Source organism: Ranitomeya variabilis, chromosome 4 (genome assembly GCF_051348905.1).
Source record: "Ranitomeya variabilis isolate aRanVar5 chromosome 4, aRanVar5.hap1, whole genome shotgun sequence".
Lineage (NCBI taxonomy): Eukaryota > Metazoa > Chordata > Amphibia > Anura > Dendrobatidae > Ranitomeya > Ranitomeya variabilis.
In genome coordinates this window covers 2,741,091-2,767,413 of record NC_135235.1, presented here as the reverse complement: position 1 = coordinate 2,767,413, position 26,323 = coordinate 2,741,091, and positions in this window count along the sequence as shown.

Here is a 26,323-nt window from a genome sequence, read left to right as displayed (position 1 = left end):
CCAGTCTCCACCCGTTCGTTCCTCATTTGTTTTGATGTTCATTTCCTGTCGTGGAGGCATATTGCTTTAAGTTTCCGGTCTTGACGCTTTGATGTTTTCCTTGGTCTTCCAGTATGTTTGCCTTTAACAACCTTCCCATGTTGTTTCTATTTGGTCCAGATTTTAGACACAGCTGACTGTGAACAACCAACATCTTTTGCAACATTGCGTGATGATTTACCCTCCTTTAAGAGTTTGATAATCCTCTCCTTTGTTTCAATTGACATCTCTTGTGTTGGAGCCATGATTCATGTCAATCCACATGGTGCAACAGCTCTCCAAGGTGTGATCACTACTTTTTAGATGCAGACTAACGAGCAGATCTAATTTGATGCAGGTGTTAGTTTTGGGAAAGAAAATTTACAGGCTGATTCCATGATTTTTTCCCTCATAATTGACTCCATAATTTTTCCCCTATGCTTGGTTTAAAAAGTAACCATTACTGACTACCACATTTTTGGTTCTTGATTTCTTTTAGTGTTCCTTAAAGCCATTTGAAATAACTTTAGTTTTGTGCCATGTCTGAGATCTACTTTTTTTTCTACAAAATTAAACAAATGAATGAACATCCTCCAAGGCCGGTGCTTCCATAATTTTTGCCAGGGGTTGTATGTCTCTGGATCTCCCAGATGCTCCTAAGTCTCTGGATCTCCTTGATGTTGCTGTTATGTCTCTGGATCTCCCAGATGCTCCTATGTCTCTCGATCTCCTGGATGTTACAATGTATCTGGATCTCCTGGATGTTACTGCTATGTCTCTGGATCTCCCAGATGCTCCTATGTCTCTGGATCATCTGGATGTTGCTATGTCCCTGAATCTGCTGGATGTTACTATGTCTCTGGATCTCCCAGATGCTCCTATGTCTCTGGATCTCCTGGATGTTGCTATGTCCCTGAATCTGCTGGATGTTACTATGTCTCTGGATCTCCCAGATGCTCCTATGTCTCTGGATCTCCTGGATGTTGCTATGTCCCTGAATCTGCTGGATGTTACTATGTCTCTGGATCTACCAGAAGCTCCTATGTCTCTGGATCTCCTGGATGTTGCAATGTCCCTGAATCTGCTGGATGTTACTATGTCTCTGGATCTCCCAGATGCTCCTATGTCTCTGGATCTCCTGGATGTTGCTATGTCCCTGAATCTGCTGGATGTTACTATGTCTCTGGATCTCCCAGATGCTCCTATGTCTCTGGATCTCCTGGATGTTGCTATGTCCCTGAATCTGCTGGATGTTACTATGTCTCTGGATCTCCCAGATGCTCCTATGTCTCTGGATCTCCAGGATGTTGCTATGTCCCTGAATCTGTCTCTGGATTTCCCAGATGCTCCTATGTCTGGATCTCCTGGATGTTGCTATGTCCCTGAATCTGCTGGATGTTACTATGTCTCTGGATCTCCCAGATGCTCCTATGTCTCTGGATCATCTGGATGTTGCTATGTCCCTGAATCTGCTGGATGTTACTATGTCTCTGGATCTCCCAGATGCTCCTATGTCTCTGGATCTCCTGGATGTTGCTATGTCCCTGAATCTGCTGGATTTTACTATGTCTCTGGATCTCCCAGATGCTCCTATGTCTCTGGATCTCCTGGATGTTGCTATGTCCCTGAATCTGCTGGATTTTACTATGTCTCTGGATCTCCCAGATGCTCCTATGTCTATGGATCTCCTGGATGTTGCTATGTCCCTGAATCTGCTGGATGTTACTATGTCTCTGGATCTCCCAGATGCTCCTATGTCTCTGGATCATCTGGATGTTGCTATGTCCCTGAATCTGCTGGATGTTACTATGTCTCTGGATCTCCCAGATGCTCCTATGTCTCTGGATCTCCTGGATGTTGCTATGTCCCTGAATCTGCTGGATGTTACTATGTCTCTGGATCTCCCAGATGCTCCTATGTCTCTGGATCTCCTGGATGTTGCTATGTCCCTGAATCTGCTGGATGTTACTATGTCTCTGGATCTCCCAGATGCTCCTATGTGTCTGGATCTCTTGGATGTTGCTATGTCCCTGAATCTGCTGGATGTTACTATGTCTCTGGATCTCCCAGATGCTCCTATGTCTCTGGATCATCTGGATGTTGCTATGTCCCTGAATCTGCTGGATGTTACTATGTCTCTGGATCTCCCAGATGCTCCTATGTCTCTGGATCTCCTGGATGTTGCTATGTCCCTGAATCTGCTGGATGTTACTATGTCTCTGGATCTCCCAGATGCTCCTATGTCTCTGGATCTCCTGGATGTTGCTATGTCCCTGAATCTGCTGGATGTTACTATGTCTCTGGATCTCCCAGATGCTCCTATGTGTCTGGATCTCTTGGATGTTGCTATGTCCCTGAATCTGCTGGATGTTACTATGTCTCTGGATCTCCCAGATGCTCCTATGTCTCTCAATGTCCTAGATGTTACTATGTATCTGGATCTTCTGGATGTTGCTGCTATGTCTCCGGATCTCCAAACAGCAAAAGCACAAAAAGAGGATTCGGAGATCCTCCAAAAATAGAAAAAAACAGCAACAAAAGGCAGAGATTCTTACCTGCCTAAGCCTCCAAACAAATGCACTAACAGGATGCAGTGGACCCATGTGGTTAAAATGGAAAAAACACAGGTGCAGCATAACCGATGAGGCAGCCACTCACCAGCTACCAAACTAATGGAGGGGGTGGCTGCTTGGCACATTGCTGCACATAAAAGACTTGTATGTGGCGCTGTTCACACAATGGAGATGCACAGCATCCAGGCAGGCCTAGTAGTGACACCCTTCTATTAGATCAGGCGGGCTGCCCAGCGCTATCCAAATGCACCCCATGTGCACAGACACCACAGTTTACAAGACAGAATGGGCCCAACTGCACCCCAAAAAATGTCTCCGGATCTCCACCATGGTGCTGCTAAATTTCTTAATCTTGGTAGTCATCCTGTGTCTTTATCTCGCAGATGTACATGAAGCGCCTGGACTGTGTGGCCAGTAATCCATGTGTGATGTCAGGCCTCTCCCAGGTAGTCGGACTCCTGCTCAGAAACTTTGCGAATGTGCAGATTCTCGCGGCCCCTCAAGCTGCCTGCGGCCGCCGTCTCCTTCTCATTACACGCTCGCAACACACAATTTCATGTCTTTTTTTATCTGGAGGAAACCTGCTTCTCAATAAAGTCTTCTGACAGACTTGGCCACTGCTTTCAGGCCGGATAAGGAGAGGGAATAATTGAAACACACTCATCCTGCCTTTGATGTGCTCGTTTTACTTCTTGCGCTGCAGCCTTCAAGCTTCGCCGCTATAAAGAGGAAACACTTTTTTTTTGCTTCTATTCATTTTCCTGCTACAATATGATAAAAAGCAGCAATGTAGCGAGGTGAAAAGCAAGCGTTCTCCCGGGCGTTACCGCATCACCCTGAATTACTTTCCTTTTCTCCTTTTATTTTGCGGCATGAAAGGGGAGTTCTGCTTTGGGATTTCTTACATGACAGCGACAGCTGCTGAACAGACAGCAAAGGCGACAAGTTGCTGAATCACATGACACAACAAGGCCCAAGGTCGCCGTCCTCTCGGCTCAGAATCAGAGCCGGCTTGTAATTTGCTTGTTTTGTTGCTTGTCTGTTTACATTGTGCAGAATGTCACCAGGTGGAGGAGCAGCACATATAGCATTTGGCTCAATAATGTCCCATAGGACCTGGAGGGACAGGATCTGCTGCCTGTAGGCTGATCGGGGGAGCGGGAAGGGCTTGTGCTCATCATGGCCACCTCTGTGGTCCGCTGCTCTGACCTTCTGGCCTTCTGTGCAATGTATACTGTAAGTACAGCACATGGTCACTGCCGGGGGTCTCATTACTCTGCCAACAGACGGGGATTTGTGGATGTAATCCACGCTGCCGAATAAGACCTAGAAATATCCACAATGAAAGACAGTGGCTTTATCCAAATGACTTCTTCCTCAGGACATAACCACATGTATCAGCTGATATCTCCATTAAGATCTATACGCCATGCTAATAGATCTATCAGGTTAGTATAATCTGAATGTATCCATTTGTTATTCATCGGATAAGACCTATGTGCGCTGATCTCTCCTACACTTTCTTCCTTAACCCCTTCATGACCTTGGGATTTTCCGTTTTTCCGTTTTCGTTTTTCGCTCCCCTCCTTCCCAGAGCCATAACTTTTTTATTTTTCCGTCAATATGGCCATGTGAGGACTTATTTTTTGTGGGACGAGTTGTACTTTTGAATGACATCATTGGTTTTACCATGTCGTGTACTAGAAAATGGGAAAAAAATTCCAAGTGAGGTGAAATTGCAAAAAAAGTGCAATCCCACACTTGTTTTTTGCTTGGCTTTTTTGCTAGATTCACTAAATGCTAAAACTGACCTGCCATTATGATTCTCCAGGTCACTACGAGTTCATAGACACCGAACATGACTAGGTTATTTTTTTATCTAAGTGGTGAAAAAAAATTCCAAACTTTGCTAAAAAAAAAAAAAAAATTGCGCCATTTTCCGATACCCGTAGCGTCTCCATTTTTCATGATCTTGGGTCGGGTGAGGGCTTATTTTTTGCGTGTTGAGCTGGCGTTTTTAATGATTCAATTTTGGTGCAGATACGTTCTTTTGATCGCCCGTTATTGCATTTTAATGCAATGTCGCGGTGACCAAAAAACGTAATTCTGGTGTTTCGAATTTTTTTATCGCTACGCTCTTTAGCGATCAGGTTAATCCTTTTTTTTATTGATAGATCGGGCGATTCTGAACGCGGCGATACCAAATATGTGTAGGTTTGATTTTTTTTTATTGATTTATTTTGATTGGGGCGAAAGGGGGGTGATTTAAACTTTTATATATTTTTTATTTTTTTCACATTTTTTTAACTTTTTTTTTACTTTTGCCATGCTTCTATAGCCTCCATGGGAGGCTAGCAGCAGGCACAACTCGATCGGCTCTACTACATAGCAGCGATCTGATGTTCACTGCTATGTAGCAGAAAATCAGGTGTGCTGTGAGCGCCGACCACAGGGGGCGCTCACAGCTACCGGGGATCAGTAACCGTAGAGGTCTCAAGGACCTCTATAGTTACAATATACAAGCATCGCCGACCTCCGATCATGTGACGGGGGTCGGCGATGCGCTCATATCCGGCCACATGCGGTAGTTAAATGCCGCTGTCTGCGTTTGACAGCGGCATTTAACTAGTTAATAGGCGTGGGCAGATCGCGATTCTGCCCGCGCCTATTGCGGGCACATGTCAGCTGTTCAAAACAGCTGACATGTCCCGGCTTTGATGCGGGCTCACTGCCGGAGCCCGCATCAAAGCGGGGCTTCTGACCTCGGACGTACTATCCCGCCCGAGGTCAGAAAGGGGTTAACAGATGGTACTAAATACACGTGACGTTCTATCACCATACACAGCATTAGACGATCCACATGTCTACATATACAGGTGCATCGCACAAAATGAGAATATCATCAAAAAGTGAATTTATTTCAGTTCTTCAATACAAAAAGTGAAACACATATTATATTCAGTCATTACAGAGTGATCTATTTCACGTGTTTATTTCTATTAATGTTGATGATTATGGCTTACAGCCAATGAAAACCCAAAAGTCATTATCTCAGTGAATTAGAATAAGTAAGATAAAACACCTGTGTGTTTATATATACAGTATATATCATGTGCTACCTCACAACCTGGAATTTCACAGTTTTTTTGAGGGGTGCATCAGAGAACTTGCCGACAACTGTGAACATTTGGCATTCATTTTATTGTGAAACAAACGACAAATGGGACAAAATAACCGAAAACTTCAGTGTGCATAACTATTCACCCCCCTAAAGTCAGTATTTTGTAGAGCCTCCTTTTTGCGACAATTACAGCTGCAAGTCACTTTAGATAAGTCTCTCTGAGCTTTCCACATCTGACCACTCAGATTTTTGCCCATTCCTCAAGGCAGAACTGCACCAGCTCCTTCACATTAGATGTTTCCTCTGGTGAACAGCGATCTTCACGTCTGACTACAGATTCTCCATCGGATTAAGGTCTGGGCTGTGACTCTGCCACTCCAGAACATTTCCACGTTTCCCCTTACACCACTCGAGTGTTGCTTTAGCAATAGGCTTTGAGTCATTGTCTTGTTGGAAGGTGAACCTCCGTCCCAGTCTCAAATCATTGACAGACAAACAGGTTTCACTCATGAATATCACTGTATTTCGCACCATCCATCTTCCCCTTGATCATTTTCCTGTCTCTGCTGCCGAAAAGCGTCCCCGCAGCATGAAGCTGCTTCACTGTCAGAACGGTGTTCTTGGGATGATGACCTGTATTGGTTTGGAACCAGACATAGCATTTACCTCGGTGGCCAAAAAGATTCATTTTGGTCTCATCTGACCACAGCACAGCATTTTCGTGTGCAAGTAAAGGCTTTCGTTTCCCCACTCTTCCATAAAGGCCACCTCTATGGAGTGTACGGCTTATTGTGGTCATATGGACAGATACTCAAGTCTCTGCTTGGGAACTCTGCAGCTCCTTCAGGGTCACCTTTGTTGTGGTGCCGTGTTCTTTCCATTTGATGATAACAGATTTGAGAATGCTCCGGGTCATCATCAGAGATAGGGAGATTTTTTTCATTACTCAGCCCTGACTTGTACTTCTCAACAACTTGTCCCTGACTTGTCTAGAGATCTCCTTGGTTTTCATGATGTCGTTTGGAGATCTTCTTGGTCTTCATGGTGTTGTTTGGCGATATCCTAGGTCTTCATGGTGTTGTTTGGAGATCTCCTTGGTCTTCATGGTGTTGTTTAGAGAGCTCCTTGGTCTTCATGATGTTGTTAGGAAGTCTTCTCGGTCTTCATGGTGTTGTTTGGAGATCTTCTTGGTCTTCATGGTGTTGTTTGGCGATATCCTAGGTCTTCATGGTGTTGTTTGGAGATCTCCTTGGTCTTCATGGTGTTGTTTAGAGAGCTCCTTGGTCTTCATGATGTTGTTAGGAAGTCTTCTCGGTCTTCATGGTGTTGTTTGGAGATCTCCTTGGTCTTCATGGTGTTGCTTGGAGATCTCATTGGTCTTCATAGTGTTGTTTGAAGATCGCATTGGTCTTCATGCTGTTGTTTGGAAATCTCCTTGGTCTTCATGGTGTTGTTTGGAGATCTCCTTGTTCTTCATGGTGTTTGGTTAGTGGTGCCTCTTGTTAATGGTGTTTCAGGCTCTGTGGCCTTTCAGAAAAGGTAAAGTGTAAATACTGACAGACATGTGACACTTAGATTGCACCTAGGGCGACATCCTGACGCTGAGAAAGGGAATTATGAAGGGAATTGCTTGCATCAGAAATTTATAGCGACTTCATAGCAAAAGAGGTAAATACATATGCACATTCCAATTTTTAGTTATTTGATCCCATACCAATAATTTATGTCTATATTTTTCTCACTTCACTTCACCAACTTAGACTATTTAGTACAAAAATTTTTGCACACGGGCTATAATGTGATAAAACAGGTAAAATGTCAAGGGGGTGAATACTTCCGCAAGCCACTTTGTATGTATGTACTGTATGTATATATATATATATATATACACAGTATAAATTTTTAGACAGGCATGAAGAAATGCTGAAGAGTAAGAAACTTCCAGTAATAAAAGAGTTATTGCTTTTGTTTTTATCAATTAGCAAAACACAAACTAACTGAAGAAAAGAGAAATAGAAAATCCATCACTATCTGGTGTCTGCATGTCACCTCCATCATCAGTATCTGGTGACCGCCCGTCACCTCCATCATCAGTATCTGCTGACCGCCTGTCACCTCCATCATCAGTATCTGGTGACTGCCCGTCACCTCCATCATCAGTATCTGCTGACCGCCTGTCACCTCCATCATCAGTATCTGGTGACCATCTGTCACCTCCATCATCAGTATCTGGTGACCGCCCCTCACCTCCATCATCAGTATCTGCTGACCGCCTGTCACCTCCATCATCAGTATCTGCTGACCGCCCGTCACCTCCATCATCAGTATCTGCTGACGGCCTGTCACCTCCATCATCAGTATCTGGTGACCATCTGTCACCTCCATCATCAGCATCTGGTGACCGCCCCTCACCTCCATCATCAGTATCTGCTGACCGCCTGTCACCTCCATCATCAGTATCTGCTGACCGCCCGTCACCTCCATCATCAGTATCTGCTGACCACCCGTCACCTCCATCATCAGTATCTGCTGACCGCCTGTCACCTCCATCATCAGTATCTGGTGACTGCCCGTCGCCTCCATCATGAGTATCTGGTGACCACCCATCACCTCCATCATCAGTATCTGTCACCTCCATCATCACTATCTGGTGACCGCCCGTTACCTCCATCATCAGTATCTGCCGCCTCCATCATCAGTATCTGTCACCTCCATCATCACTATCTGGTGACCACCTGTCTCCTCCATCATCAGTATCTGGTGACTGCCCGTCGCCTCCATCATGAGTATCTGGTGACCACCCATCACCTCCATCATCAGTATCTGTCACCTCCATCATCACTATCTGGTGACCGCCCGTTACCTCCATCATCGGTATCTGCCGCCTCCATCATCAGTATCTGGTGACCGCCCGTCACCTCCATCATCGGTATCTGCCGCCTCCATCATCGTTATCTGGTGACCGCCCGTCACCTCCAACATCAGTATCTGGTGACTGCCCGTCACCTCCATCATCAGTATCTGGTGACCGCCCGTTGCCTCCATCAGTATCTGGTGACCGCCCGTCACCTCCATCATCAGTATCTGGTGACCGCTCGTCACCTCCATCATCAGTATCTGGTGACCACCCGTCACCTCCATCATCAGTATCTGGTGACCATCTGTCACCTCCATCATCAGTATCTGGTGACCGCTCGTCACCTCCCTCATCAGTATCTGCTGACCGCCCATCACCTCCATCATCAGTATCTGGTGACCGCCCGTCACCTCTATCATCAGTATCTGGTGACCACCTGTCTCCTCCATCATCAGTATCTGGTGACTGCCCGTCGCCTCCATCATCAGTATCTGGTGACCACCCGTCGCCTCCATCATCAGTATCTGGTGACCGCCCGTCACCTCCATCATCAGTATCTGATGACCACCTGTCTCCTCCATCATCAGTATCTGGTGACCGCCCGTTGCCTCCATCATCAGTATCTGGTGACCACCCGTCACCTCCATCATCGGTATCTGTCACCTCCATCATCAGTATCTGGTGACTGCCCGTCACCTCCATCATCAGTATCTGGTGACCGCTCGTCACCTCCATAATCAGTATCTGGTGACCGCCCGTTGCCTCCATCATCAGTATCTGGTGACCATCTGTCACCTCCATCATCAGTATCTGCTGACCGCCCGTCACCTCCATCATCAGTATCTGGTGACCGCCCGTCACCTCCATCATCAGTATCTGGTGACCACCTGTCTCCTCCATCAGTATCTGGTGACCACCTGTCTCCTCCATCATCAGTATCTGGTGACTGCCCGTCGCCTCCATCATCAGTATCTGGTGACCACCCGTCGCCTCCATCATCAGTATCTGGTGACCGCCCGTCACCTCCATCATCAGTATCTGGTGACCACCTGTCTCCTCCATCATCAGTATCTGGTGACTGCCCGTCGCCTCCATCATCAGTATCTGGTGACCGCCCATCACCTCCATCATCAGTATCTGTCACCTCCATCATCACTATCTGGTGACCGCCCGTTGCCTCCATCATCAGTATCTGGTGACTGCCTGCCGCCTCCATCATCAGTATCTGGTGACCACCTGTCTCCTCCATCATCGGTATCTGTCACCTCCATCATCAGTATCTGGTGACCGCCCCTTGCCTCCATCATCAGTATCTGGTGACCACCCGTCACCTCCATCATCGGTATCTGTCACCTCCATCATCAGTATCTGGTGACCGCCCGTCACCTTCATCATCAGTATCTGGTGACTGCCCGTCAGCTCCATCATCAGTATCTGGTGACTGCCTGCCGCCTCCATCATCAGTATCTGGTGACTGCCTGTCACCTCCGTCATCACTATCTGGTGAACACCCGTCACCTCCATCATCAGTATCTGTCACCTCCATCATCAGTATCTGGTGACTGCCCGTCACCTCCATCATCAGTATCTGGTGACTGCATGCCGCCTCCATCATCAGTATCTGGTGACCACCTGTCTCCTCCATCATCAGTATCTGGTGACCGCCCGTCTCCTCCATCATCAGTATCTGTCACCTCCATCATCAGTATCTGGTGACCACCCGTTGCCTCCATCATCAGTATCTGGTGACCACCCGTCACCTCCATCATCGGTATCTGTCACCTCCATCATCAGTATCTGGTGACCGCCCGTTGCCTCCATCATCAGTATCTGGTGACCGCTCGTCACCTCCATCATCAGTATCTGGTGACCGCCCGTTGCCTCCATCATCAGTATCTGGTGACCGCTCGTCACCTCCATCATCAGTATCTGGTGACCGCCCGTTGCCTCCATCATCAGTATCTGGTGACCGCCCGTCACCTCCATCATCAGTATCTGGTGACCGCCCGTCGCCTCCATCATCAGTATCTGGTGACCGCCTGTTGCCTCCATCATCAGTATCTGGTGACAGCCCGTCTCCTCCATCATCAGTATCTGGTGACCGCCCGTTGCCTCCATCATCAGTATCTGGTGACCGTCTGTTGCCTCCATCATCAGTATCTGGTGACAGCCCGTCTCCTCCATCATCAGTATCTGGTGACCGCCCGTTGCCTCCATCATCAGTATCTGGTGACCGTCTGTTGCCTCCATCATCAGTATCTGGTGACAGCCCGTCTCCTCCATCATCAGTATCTGGTGACCGCCCGTTGCCGCCATCATCAGTATCTGGTGACCGCCCGTCACCTCCATCATCAGTATCAGCATTAGACTAGACTAGGCCGGTGCCTAGGGCCCCCGCTCCCTCAGGGGCCCCCAGGCAGTGGCATGCTGCTAATAGAGGCACACCACACGGCCACTATGGGGACCGTGAGTCAGGGGGCCTGCCTGGCGCCAGCGCCGACCCCCCGCATTCAACTGTATCGGCATCAAGATGCCGATACAGTTGAAAGCAGTGATGGAGGAGAGAGCATCATGTGACAATCCCCGTCCCATCATTCCCCTCTGCAACTGACCCTGTGGGTGTACGATTACGTCATTTCATCACCCACTGTGTAGAGCCTGGAGCAGGATGGGACCAAGGTGAGGATTGTGTGTGTGTGCATGTGTTTTTAATATATGAGTACTGGACTGTGGGCTATATTATATTTTATTGTTTTTATTGGGGGAAGGGTGGGGGCTACATTATATTCTATGGGGTTTGGGCTGTATTATATTCTATGAGGGGGCTGCATCATACTCCGAGGAGGCTATATTATACTATATGAGGGGGCTGCATGATAGTCTATGGGGGGTTGAATTATACTATATAAGGGGTGCTGCATTATATTATACAGGGGGCTGCATTATACTACATTAAGAGGACTACACCATGTTCTATGGGGGCTGCATTATACTATGTGAGGGGGGCTACATTATACTATATGAGGGGGCTACATTATATTCTATGGGGGGCTGCATTATGCTATGTGAGGGGGCTGCATTGTATTCTATGAGGAGGCTACATTACATTCTATGGGGAGGGCTGCATTATACTCTAGGAGGGGGCTACATTATATTCTATGGGGGTTTGCATTATACACTATGAGGGGGCTGCATTATACTATATGAGGGCTGCATTATTTTCTATGGAGGAGGCCGCATTATTTTCTATGGTGGGGCTGCATTATATTTTATGGGGGGCTGCATTATACTTTGTGAGGGGGGTACAATATATTCCATGGTGGGTGGCTACATTATACTCTGAGGGGGCTACTTTATATTCTATGGGGGTCTTAATTATATACTATGAAGTGGCTGTATTATATTCAGTGGGGTGGCTGCATCATAATCAAGGGGTTGGCTGCATTATATTATATGAGGTGACTGCATTATACTATATGGGAGCTGCATTATACGCTATTGGACTATGGGCAGTGCATTATACTATATATACTACATGGGACCTGCATTATACTGTATCGAAGACTATACTATACTATTATACTATATGGAGGACCATGAGAAGTGTATGATACTATATGGTGGACTGAGGAGTGTATTTTAATATATGGAAGATTGTGAGGAGTGTATTATAGGATATGGAGGACTATGAGGAGTGTATTATACTATATGGAAGACTATGGGGAGTGTATTATTCTATATGGAAGACTATGGGGCAAATCTATATAAGAGGCATCGTGATTACTTGCTAATCCCGCCCCCTGCACAGTAGCTCCGCCTCCCACCACATCACCACACACAATCCCGCCCCCCACCTCATTACCGCACACAATCCCTCCTGTTATGGTTACCCCAATGACCATGGGAAAGAAATACAAAACGGACTAGCTCTCGGGTGATGGAAACTAAGGTCGACCGTGACCTGAACCTGACCCAACACTTACAGTAGCCGGGGGATGTACCTACGATGCCCTAGACACCACGCGCCAGCCGGAGATCTAACTACCCCTATAAGAGGAACATACAGGCCTGCCTTACCTCCAGTGAGGAACCCCAAAAGATGATAGTAGGCCCCCACAGATATTGACGGTGAGTTCAGAGGAAATGACATACGTAGGATGAACAGCAGATTTAGCACAGTGAGGTCCGCTTACTAGATAGCAGAAGGACAGGAAAGAGTTACTTCACGGTCGACCTAAAAATCACTATTCAAAAACACCATCCAGAAATTACTTTAAACTCCAGTGACAACTCATGCCACTGGAGTAGTAATTTTCTGTCCACAAGAGCTTCCAGCACTGAAGAGTCACATTGCAGATAGCTGGACAAAAATAGCAAAACAAGAAACAAAATTCAACTTAGCTGAACTGGAACTTGAGGCAGGTGAATGCAACAGAATGCTACTAGCACATTGTTGGCCGGCATGTGACTAACAGCCAAGCAGCCTTAAATAGGAAACTCCCCAAGAGGGTGGCGACAGGTAATCAGAGATGGAGGAAGGCACATAAGAGACACTACCATAACAGACCACCGGGGGAGCCCACAAACCGAATTCACAACAGTACCCCCCCCTTAAGGAGGGGGCACCGAACCCTCACCAGAACCACCAGGGCGACCTGGATGAGCACTATGAAATGCACGAACCAAATCGGGAGCATGAACATCGGATGCTGTCACCCAAGAATTATCCTCCTGGCCATAACCTTTCCACTTAACCAGATACTGAAGTTTCCGTCTGGAAACACGGGAGTCCAAGATCTTTTCCACCACATACTCCAATTCACCCTCAACCAACACAGGAGCAGGTGGATCAGCAGAAGGAACAACCGGTACCTCATACCTCCGCAATAATGACCGATGGAAAACATTATGGATATTAAAAGATGCTGGGAGGTCCAAACGAAAGGACACAGGATTAAGAACCTCCAGAATCCTATAAGGGCCGATAAACCGAGGCTTAAACTTAGGAGACGAGACCTTCATAGGAACAAATCGAGAAGACAGCCACACCAGGTCCCCAACACAAAGACGAGGACCAATACGCCGATGACGATTAGTGAACTGTTGAGTCTTCTCCTGGGACAACTTCAGATTGTCCACAACCTGTCCCCAAATCTGATGCATCCTATCAACCACAGCATCCACTCCAGGACAATCCGAAGACTCCAATTGACCGGACGAAAACCGAGGGTGAAACCCTGAATTACAAAAAAATGGAGAAACCAAAGTGGCAGAACTAGCCCGATTGTTAAGGGCAAACTCTGCCAATGGCAAAAAGTCAAGCCAATCATCCTGATCAGCGGACACAAAACACCTCAAGTAAGTCTCCAAGGTCTGATTAGTACGCTCAGTCTGGCCATTAGTCTGAGGATGGAATGCAGACGAAAAAGACAAATCGATACCCATCCTGGCACAGAACGTCCGCCAAAATCTAGACACAAACTGAGTACCCCTGTCAGACACTATATTCTCAGGAATACCATGCAAACGCACCACATTCTGAAAAAATAGAGGAACCAACTCAGAGGAGGAGGGCAATTTGGGTAAAGGTACCAAATGAACCATCTTGGAAAAACGGTCACAAATCACCCAGATGACAGACATCCTACGAGAAACCGGAAGGTCAGAAATAAAGTCCATAGAGATGTGCGTCCAAGGCCTCTTAGGAATAGGCAAGGGCAACAACAACCCACTGGCCCTAGAACAGCAGGGCTTGGCCCGAGCACAAACATCACAAGACTGCACAAACATGCGCACATCTCGAGACAAAGAAGGCCACCAGAAGGACCTAGACACCAAATCCCTGGTGCCAAAAATTCCAGGATGACCTGTCAACGCGGAAGAATGAACCTCCGAGATAACTCTACTGGTCCAATCATCAGGGACAAACAGTCTACCAGGCGGACAGCGATCAGGCCTATCCACCTGAAACTCCTGCAAAGAACGCCGCAGGTCTGGGGAGACAGCTGACAATATCACCCCATCCTTCAGGATGCCGGTAGGTTCGGAATCACCAGGCGAGTCAGGCTCAAAACTCCTAGAGAGGGCATCCGCCTTCACATTCTTGGACCCAGGCAGATATGACACCACAAAGTTAAATCGGGAGAAAAACAACGACCAGCGCGCCTGTCTAGGATTCAGACGCCTGGCCGACTCAAGATAAATTAGATTCTTGTGGTCAGTGAGGACCACCACCTGGTGTCTAGCACCCTCAAGCCAATGACGCCACTCCTCAAACGCCCACTTCATGGCCAGAAGTTCCCGATTTCCCACATCATAATTTCGCTCAGCGGGCGAAAATTTTCGGGAGAAAAACGCACATGGTCTCATTACTGAGCAGTCAGGATCTTTCTGCGACAAAACTGCACCTGCTCCGATCTCCGAAGCATCCACCTCAACCTGGAACGGAAGTAACACATCAGGTTGGCGCAACACAGGAGCGGAAGAAAAGCGGCGCTTAAGCTCTTGAAAGGCCTCCACAGCCGCAGAGGACCAATTAGCAACATCAGCACCCTTTTTGGTCAAATCAGTCAAAGGTTTAGCAATGGCAGAAAAACCCGCTATAAATCGGCGATAGAAATTAGCAAAACCCAAGAACTTTTGCAGACTCTTCAAAGAAGTAGGTTGCATCCAATCACAAATAGCCTGGACCTTGACAGGGTCCATCTCCATAGATGAAGGGGAAAAAATATATCCCAAAAAGGAAATTCTCTGAACTCCAAAACTACACTTTGAGCCCTTTACAAAAAGAGAATTAGCTCGCAAAACCTGAAAAACTCTCCTGACCTGTTGAACGTGAGATTCCCAGTCCTCCGAAAAAACAAGAATATCATCCAAATACACAATCATAAACTTATCCAGATATTCACGGAAAATATCGTGCATAAAGGACTGAAAAACGGAAGGGGCATTTGCGAGACCGAAAGGCATTACCAAATACTCAAAATGGCCTTCAGGCGTATTAAATGCGGTCTTCCACTCATCCCCCTGCTTAATCCGCACCAAATTATACGCACCACGTAGATCGATCTTAGTGAACCACTTAGCCCCCTTTATACGAGCAAACAGATCAGTCAGTAAAGGTAACGGGTACTGGTATTTAACTGTAATCTTATTCAAAAGTCGATAGTCGATACAAGGTCTCAATGAACCATCCTTTTTACCTACAAAGAAAAATCCTGCCCCTAGTGGAGACAACGAGGGGCGAATATGACCCTTTTCCAAGGATTCTCTGATATACTCCCGCATAGCAGTATGTTCAGGTACAGACAAATTAAACAAGCGACCCTTAGGAAACTTACTACCGGGGATCAATTCAATAGCGCAGTCACACTCTCTGTGGGGAGGGAGAGAATCAACTTTAGGCTCTTGAAAGACATCATAAAAATCTGACAGAAATGCTGGGATCTCAGAGGGAGTAGATGAAGAAATAGGAACCAAAGGTGCATCCCCATGAATACCCCGACATCCCCAGCTCAACACAGACATAGATTTCCAGTCCAAGACGGGATTATGAATCTGTAACCATGGTAATCCAAGCACTAAGACATCATGTAGGTTATATAATACAAGGAAACGAATAATCTCCTGATGGTCTGGGGTAAGACGCATAGTCACTTGTGTCCAATATTGTGGTTTATTGCTAGCCAAAGGTGTAGAATCAATACCCTTCAGGGGAATAGAAACTTCCAACGGCTCCAAATCAAACCCACAACGCTTGGCAAAGGACCAATCCATGAGACTCAGAGCGGCGCCAGAATCCACATAAGCATTCACAGTCACAGATGATAAGGTACAAATCAATGTCACGGACAAAAGAAATTTTGACTGCAAGGTACCTGTAGAAAAAGATTTATCAACCTTTTTATCAACCTTATTTATACGTTTAGAGCATGCTGATATAACATGAGCTGGATCTCCACAGTAGAAGCACAATCCATTTTTGCGCCTGTAATTTTGACGTTCGCCTCTAGACAAAACACGATCGCATTGCATATGCTCTAATGCCTTTTCAGAGGTCACCGCCAAATGGTGCACAGGTCTTTGCTCAGAAGACACCGCCATATGGTGCACAGATTCTTCCTCAGAAGACCCCGCCATATGGTGCACAGATTTGCGCTCCCGCAAACGCCGATCAATCTGGATAGCCAATTTCATGGCATCATTCAGACCTGTAGGCACAGGGAACCCCACCATGACATCCTTCACGGCATCAGAGAGACCTTCTCTGAAATTAGCTGCTAAAGCGCACTCATTCCATTTAGTAAGCACCGACCATTTACGGAATTTCTGGCAGTATATCTCAGCTTCATCTTGCCCTTGGGAAAGAGCTATCAAGGCTTTCTCAGCCAAAATCTCCAAATTAGGTTCTTCATAAAGCAACCCCAAAGCCTGAAAAAACGCATCTACATTTAACAACGCAGGATCCCCTGGCGATAATGCAAATGCCCAACTTTGTGGGTCGCCGCGCAGTAGAGAGATAACAATTTTAACTTGTTGAGTCTGATCACCAGCAGAGTGAGATCTCAGAGACAAAAACAATTTGCAATTTTCTCTGAAACTCAAAAACCGGGATCTGTCTCCGGTAAAGTATTCAGGCAGAGGAATCTTAGGTTCAGACATTGGAGCACGTATAACAAAATCTTGTAGGTTCTGTACTTTTGTCGCAAGGTTATTCAAACCCGCAACTAAACTCTGTGGATCCATGTTTCAAATGGGTGTAACCCAAGCATTCAGAGGTTAAGAGGAGAGGAGAAAAAAAAAGGCTGAAGACTGCAGTTTAAGCAAGGAATACAAATGATCAAACTAAGGTGCACTTTCAAACACAGAAAAAAAAAAAAAAACCTTTTCTTCTCCTTCCTACTTTAGTGCATATTTTAACACATAGATTTTTTACTGGCCGGCCAAACTGTTATGGTTACCCCAATGACCATGGGAAAGAAATACAAAACGGACTAGCTCTCGGGTGATGGAAACTAAGGTCGACCGTGACCTGAACCTGACCCAACACTTACAGTAGCCGGGGGATGTACCTACGATGCCCTAGACACCACGCGCCAGCCGGAGATCTAACTACCCCTATAAGAGGAACATACAGGCCTGCCTTACCTCCAGTGAGGAACCCCAAAAGATGATAGTAGGCCCCCACAGATATTGACGGTGAGTTCAGAGGAAATGACATACGTAGGATGAACAGCAGATTTAGCACAGTGAGGTCCGCTTACTAGATAGCAGAAGGACAGGAAAGAGTTACTTCACGGTCGACCTAAAAATCACTATTCAAAAACACCATCCAGAAATTACTTTAAACTCCAGTGACAACTCATGCCACTGGAGTAGTAATTTTCTGTCCACAAGAGCTTCCAGCACTGAAGAGTCACATTGCAGATAGCTGGACAAAAATAGCAAAACAAGAAACAAAATTCAACTTAGCTGAACTGGAACTTGAGGCAGGTGAATGCAACAGAATGCTACTAGCACATTGTTGGCCGGCATGTGACTAACAGCCAAGCAGCCTTAAATAGGAAACTCCCCAAGAGGGTGGCGACAGGTAATCAGAGATGGAGGAAGGCACATAAGAGACACTACCATAACAGACCACCGGGGGAGCCCACAAACCGAATTCACAACACCCTCCCCCCCAACACATCACCGCACACAATCTCGCCCCCAACCCATCACCACACACAATCACGCCCCCAACCCATCACCGCACACAATCCCGCCCCCCAACACATCACCGCACAAAATCTCGCCCCCCAACCCATCACCGCATACAATCTCGCCCCCCAACCCATCACCGCATACAATCACGCCCCCCAACCCATCACCGCACACAATCACGCCCCCCACCACATCACCACCCATAATCCCGCCCCCCAACCCCATCACCACCCATAATACCACCCCCCCACCCCTTCACCACCCATAATCCCGCCCCCACCCCTTCACCACCCATAATCCCACCCCCCACCCCTTCACCACCCATAATCCCGCCCCCCCACCCCTTCACCACCCATAATCCCGCCCCCCCACCCCTTCACCACCCATAATCCCGCCCCCCACCCCATCACCACCCATAATGCTGCCCCCCCACCCCATCACCACCCATAATCCCGCCCCCAAATAATCCGACCCCCCCATCACCACCCATAATCCTGACCCCCCCCACCCCATCACCACCCATAATACCGCCCCCCCACCCCATCACCACCCATAATACCGCCCTCCCACCCCATCACCGCACACAATCCCGCCCTCCCACCCCATCACCGCACACAATCCCGCCCTCCCACCCCATCACCGCACACAATCCCGCCCTCCCACCTCATCACCGCACACAATCCCGCCCTCCCACATCACCGCACACAATCCCGCCCTCCCACCCCATCACCGCACACAATCCCGCCCTCCCACCCCATCTCCGCACACAATCCCGCCCTCCCACCCCATCTCCGCACACAAAAATACCGCCCTCCCACTCCATCTCCGCACACAATCCCGCCCTCCCACCCCATCACAGCACACAATCCCGCCCTCCCACCCCATCACCGCACACAATCCCGCCCTCCCACCCCATCACCGCACACAAAATCCCGCCCCCCACCCCATCACCACCCATAATACCGCCCTCCCACCCCATCACCGCACACAATCCCGCCCTCCCACCCCATCACCGCACACAATCCCGCCCTCCCACCCCATCACCGCACACAAAATAACGCCCTCCCACCCCATCACCGCACACAAAATCCCGCCCTCCCACCCCATCACCGCACACAAAATCCCGCCCTCCCACCCCTTCACCACCCATAATCCCGCCCCCCCACCCCTTCACCACCCATAATCCCGCCCCCCCACCCTTTCACCACCCATAATCCCGCCCCCCACACCATCACCACCCATAATGCTGCCCCCCCACCCCTTCACCACCCATAATCCCGCCCACTCACCCCTTCACCACCCATAAACACCCCCCACCCCATCACCACCCATAATGCTGCCCCCCCACCCCATCACCACCCATAATCCCGCCCCCAAATAATCCGACCCCCCCATCACCACCCATAATCCTGACCCCCCCCACCCCATCACCACCCATAATACCGCCCCCCCACCCCATCACCACCCATAATACCGCCCTCCCACCCCATCACCGCACACAATCCCGCCCTCCCACCCCATCACCGCACACAATCCCGCCCTCCCACCCCATCACCGCACACAATCCCGCCCTCCCACCTCATCACCGCACACAATCCCGCCCTCCCACCCCATCACCGCACACAATCCCGCCCTCCCACCACATCACCGTACACAATCCCGCCCTCCCACCCCATCACCGCACACAATCCCGCCCTCCCACCCCATCTCCGCACACAATCCCGCCCTCCCACCCCATCTCCGCACACAATCCCGCCCTCCCACCCCATCACAGCACACAATCCCACCCTCCCACCCCATCACCGCACACAATCCCGCCCTCCCACCCCATCACCGCACACAAAATCCCGCCCTCCCACCCCATCACCGCACACAATCCCGCCCTCCCACCCCATCACCGCACACAATCCTGCCCTCCCACCCCATCACCGCACACAATCCCGGCCCCCCAACACATCACCGCACACAATCTCGCCCCCCAACCCATCACCGCACACAATCTCGCCTCAACCCATCACCGCACACAATCCCGCCCCCCACCCCATCACATCACACAATCTTGCCCCCCACCCCATCACATCACACAATCTCTCCCCCAACACATCACCGCACAAAATCACGCCCCCCATCTCATCACCGCACACAATCCCGCTCTCAACCCATCACCACATACAATCTAGCCCCCCAACCCATCACCGCATACAATCACGCCCCCCAACCCATCACCGCACACAATCTCGCCCCCCAACCCATCACCGCATACAATCACGCCCCCAACCCATCTCCGCACACAATCACGCCCCCCACCACATCACCACCCATAATCCCGCCCCCCAACCCCATCACCACCCATAATCCTGCAGCGCCCCAGAGTCCTGGTCGTTGCAGTACTGTGGCTTCACCACTAAGGGGAGCCATGGTGCGTTCGATGGCACTGAAGGAGTTCTTCTGATCAGGTATCACAGACACCAATATGTTTCACAGCAGGGCCTCCGGGGGGAGCTAAGGGTGCTATTCATTAGGCCACTCCCCACCATAGTGGGTAAACTGGGGGTCAGGCAGGAAGTTAGGGAGAACGCTGACTGGATTGAACGAAGCAACACCTAGTGAGAGAGGGTGTTGTGGAGGAAGAGACAGTAGGGTCTCTGCCAGGGGTGGGATCCTGGCAGAGGCTTGGCATTGGAAAGAACGTAACGGGACCGTGCCTGCTCAGCATAGCGGCGGTGCCCAAGAAAGGACTAGAAGCGAGATAGATTGTGCTGAGTGAGAAACGAGATCAAGCAGAAGGAGAATTCCAGCAGGGGTTTTGTTGAAAGAGGCAGCACCTTGCTGAGGCGCATTACCGGTGGCCGGAACGCCGAGGGAGTGGAATAATATACAGCTTTAAGCCATACTCCAAACAGCGGCAGGACAGTCAGTCTCAGGCGGGCTGTCTACCACATATCACCTATGAAGTCTTGGGGGGCAATTGCGGGAGAGGGGCGTCACTAGGGTCCCGGAAGAACTCCAGGCCTACCTGACAAACGGGTGCCGTTCTTACTGTAACATCAGGAAGGGACGGAAGATTAGCAGAAGATCAGTTAATCGAGTTGTGAGGGAACTTAAGAAACAGACACAACAGTTGTGGGGTACTTTCCGTGAGCACAGCAGGGAAGGACTACAACACACAGCGCTAAGAAGGAAGGCACTGATTTCCACCTGTGAAGAGAACTCTGGAGGTGCCATTGGACCGGCCGGACTTGCGCAGCCTGGTGAACCGTATTCTGGACTGAGGACTCAGAGATCTCCAGTAAAGAGGTAAAGAGACTGCAACCTGGTGTCCTCGTTATTTACCGCGACCTGCACCCCACAACTGCACCGCTACACCACCGTTAACACCACCTACTTCACCGGACGTCCCCCACTGACGGACAGGGCCACGGACCGGGTCTAGCCACCGTGACAACCCCAGGACTGAGATCCCAGAGGCCCGGCTCCGGGTACCCCTCGGCCCTGCGGCGGTGTGGGGGCGCTCCGCAATCCCACCCCCCCACCCCTTCACCACCCATAATCCCACCCCCCACCCCTTCACCACCCATAATCCCACCCCCCACCCCTTCACCACCCATAATCCCGCCCCCCCACCCCATCACCACCCATAATCCGACCCCCCCATCACCACCCATAATCCTGACCCCCCACCCCATCACCACCCATAATCCCACCCCCCACCCCTTCACCAACCATAATCCCGCCCCCCATCACCACCCATAATCCCGCCCCCCCACCCCATCACCACCCATAATACCGCCCTCCCACCCCATCACCGCACACAATACCGCCCTCCCACCCCATCACCGCACACAATTATCACCGCACACAATCCCGCCCTCCCACCACATCACCGCACACAATCCCGCCCTCCCACCCCATCACCGCACACAATCCCGCCCTCCCACCCCATCACAGCACACAATCCCGCCCTCCCACCCCATCACCGCACACAATCCCGCCCTCCCACCCCATCACCGCACACAAAATGCCGCCCTCCCACCCCATCACCTCACACAATCCCGGCCCCCCAACACATCACCGCACACAATCTCGCCCCCCAACCCATCACCGCACACAATCTCGCCTCAACCCATCACCGCACACAATCCCGCCCCCCACCCCATCACCTCACACAATCCCGGCCCCCCAACACATCACCGCACACAATCTCGCCCCCCAACCCATCACCGCACACAATCTCGCCTCAACCCATCACCGCACACAATCCCGCCCCCCACCCCATCACATCACACAATCTTGCCCCCCACCCCATCACATCACACAATCTCTCCCCCAACACATCACCGCACAAAATCACGCCCCCCATCTCATCACCACACACAATCCCGCTCTCAACCCATCACCACATACAATCTAGCCCCCCAACCCATCACCGCACACAATCTCGCCCCCCCAACCCATCACCGCATACAATCACGCCCCCCAACCCATCACCGCACACAATCTCGCCCCCCAACCCATCACCGCATACAATCACGCCCCCCAACCCATCACCGCACACAATCACGCCCCCCACCACATCACCACCCATAATCCCGCCCCCCAACCCCATCACCACCCATAATCCCACCCCCCCACCCCTTCACCACCCATAATCCCACCCCCCACCCCTTCACCACCCATAATCCCACCCCTTCACCACCCATAATCCCGCCCCCCCACCCCATCACCACCCATAATCCGACCCCCCCCATCACCACCCATAATCCAGACCCCCCCACCCCATCACCACCCATAAGCCCACCCCCCCACCCCTTCACCAACCATAATCCCGCCCCCCATCACCACCCATAATCCCGCCCCCCACCCCATCACCACCCATAATACCGCCCTCCCACCCCATCACCGCACACAAAAATCACCGCACACAATCCCGCCCTCCCACCCCATCACCGCACACAAAATCCCGCCCTCCCACCCCATCACCGCACACAAAATCCCGCCCTCCCACCCCATCACCGCACACAAAATCCCGCCCTCCCACCCCATCACCGCACACAAAATACCGCCCTCCCACCCCATCACCGCACACAATTCCGCCCTCCCACCCCATCACCGCACACAATCCCGCCCTCCCACCCCATCACCGCACACAATCCCGCCCTCCCACCCCATCACCGCACACAATCCCGCCCTCCCACCCCATCACCGCACACAATCCCGGCCCCCCAACACATCACCGCACACAATCTCGCCCCCCAACCCATCACTGCACACAATCTCGCCTCAACCCATCACCGCACACAATCCCGCCCCCCACCCCATCACATCACACAATCTCTCCCCAACACATCACCGCACAAAATCACGCCCCCCATCTCATCACCGCACACAATCCCGCTCTCAACCCATCACCACATACAATCTAGCCCCCCAACCCATCACCGCACACAATCTCGCCCCCACCCCATCACCGCACACAATCACGCCCCCCACCCCATCACCGCACACAAAATCATCACCGCACACAATACCGCCCTCCCACCCCATCATCGCACACAATCCCGCCGTCCCACCCCATCACCGCACACAATCCCGCCCCCCAACCCATCACAGCACACAATCCCGCCCCCACCCCATCACCACCCATAATCCCGCCCCCCACCCCATCACAACCCATAATCCCGCCTGCCCACCCCATCACCACCCATAATCCCGCCCCCTACCCCATCACCACCCATAATCCCGCCCCCCAACCCCATCACCACCCATAATCTCGCCCCCCAACCCCATCATCACCCATAATCCGGCTCCCCCACCCCATCACCACCCATAATCCCACCCCCACCCCATCACCACCCATAATAACACCCCCCCACCCATTCACCACCCATAATCCCGCCTCCCCACCCCATCACCACCCATATTCCCGCCCCCCACCCCTTCACCACCCATAATCCCACCCCCTCACCCCATCACCACCCATAAAACATCACCACCCATAAGAACCGTCCCCCCACCCCATCACCACCCATAAAACATCACCACCCATAATCCAGCCCCCCCACACCATCACCACCCATAATCCCATCCCCCCACCCCATTACCATCCATAATCCCGCCCCCCACCCCATCACCACCCATAAAACATCACCACCCATAATCCAGCCCCCCCAACCCATCACCACCCATAATCCCGCCCCCACACTCCATCACCACCCATAATCCCGCCCCCCAAACCCTTTACCACCCATAATCCTGCCCCCCCCATAAAACATCACCACCCATAAGAACCGTCCCCCCACCCCATCACCACCCATAAAAAATCACCACCCATAATCCAGCCCCCCCACACCATCACCACCCATAATCCCATCCCCCCACCCCATTACCATCCATAATCCCGCCCCCCACCCCATCACCACCCATAAAACATCACCACCCATAATCCAGCCCCCCCAACCCATCACCACCCATAATCCCGCCCCCACACTCCATCACCACCCATAATCCCGCCCCCCAAACCCTTTACCACCCATAATCCTGCCCCCCACTCCATCACCACCCATAATCCAGCCCCCCCACCCCTTTACCACCCATAATCCCGCCCTCCCACCCCATTACCACCCATAATCCTGCGCCCACCCCATTACCACACATAATCCCGCCCCCACCACATTACCACATGTAATCCCGCCCCCCACCACATTACCACACATAATCTCGCCCCCCCACCACATTACCATATATAACCCCGCCCCCCACATCACATTCGCTAATCCCGCCCCCTGCACAGTAGCTCCACCCCCACCACATCAACACATAATCCCGCCCCAAAACATCACCACGCATAATCCTGCCCCCACCACATTACCACACATAATCCCGCCCCCCCACGACATTACCACACATAATCCCGCCCCCCACATCACATTCGCTAATCCCGCCCCCTGCACAGTAGCTCCACCCCCACCACATCACCACAGAATCCCGCCCCAACACATCACCACGCATAATCCTGCCCCCACCACGTCACCACGCATAATCCCGCCCCCCCACCACATTACCACACATAATCTTGCCCCCCACGACATTACCACACATAATCCCGCTTTCCACATCACACTCACTAATCCCGCCCCCTGCACAGTAGCTTCGCCCCACCACATCACCACACATAATCCCACCCCCACCACATCACCACATAATCCCGCCCCCCAACACATCACCACACATAATCCTGCCCCCACCACACTATCACACATAATCCTGCCCCCCACCACATAACCACATAATCCCGCCCCCAACACATCACCACACATAATTCCACCCCCCACCCCATCACCACATAATCCCGCCCCCCAACACATCACCACACATAATTCCGCCCCCCACCCCATCACTACACACAATCCCACCCCCCACCACATCACCACACATAATCCCGCCCCCCACCACATCACCACACATAATCCCGCTCCCCCACCACATCACCACACATAATCCCGCCCCCCACCCCATCACCACACACAACCCCACCCCCACCCCATCACCACGCATAATCCCGCCCCCACCCATCACCATGCATAATCCCGCCCCCCCACCACATTACCACACATAATCCTGCCCCCCACCACATCACCACAGATAATCTCGCTCCCCCACCACATCACCACGCATAATCCTGCCCCCCACCACATCACCACAGATAATCCCGCCCCCCCACAACATTACCACACAATCCCGCCCCCCACCACATCACCACACATAATCCCGCCCCCACCCCATCACCACACACAATCCCACCCCCACCCCATCACCACGCATAATCCCGCCCCCGTCCCCACCCATCACCATGCATAATCCCACCCCCCACAACATTACCACACAATCCCGCCCCCCACCCCATTACCACACATAATCTCGCCCCCCACCACATCACCACACATAATCCCGCCCCCACCACATCACCACACATAATCCTGCCCACCACATTACCACACATAATCCCCCCACCACATTACCACACATAATCCCGCCCCCCACCACATTACCACA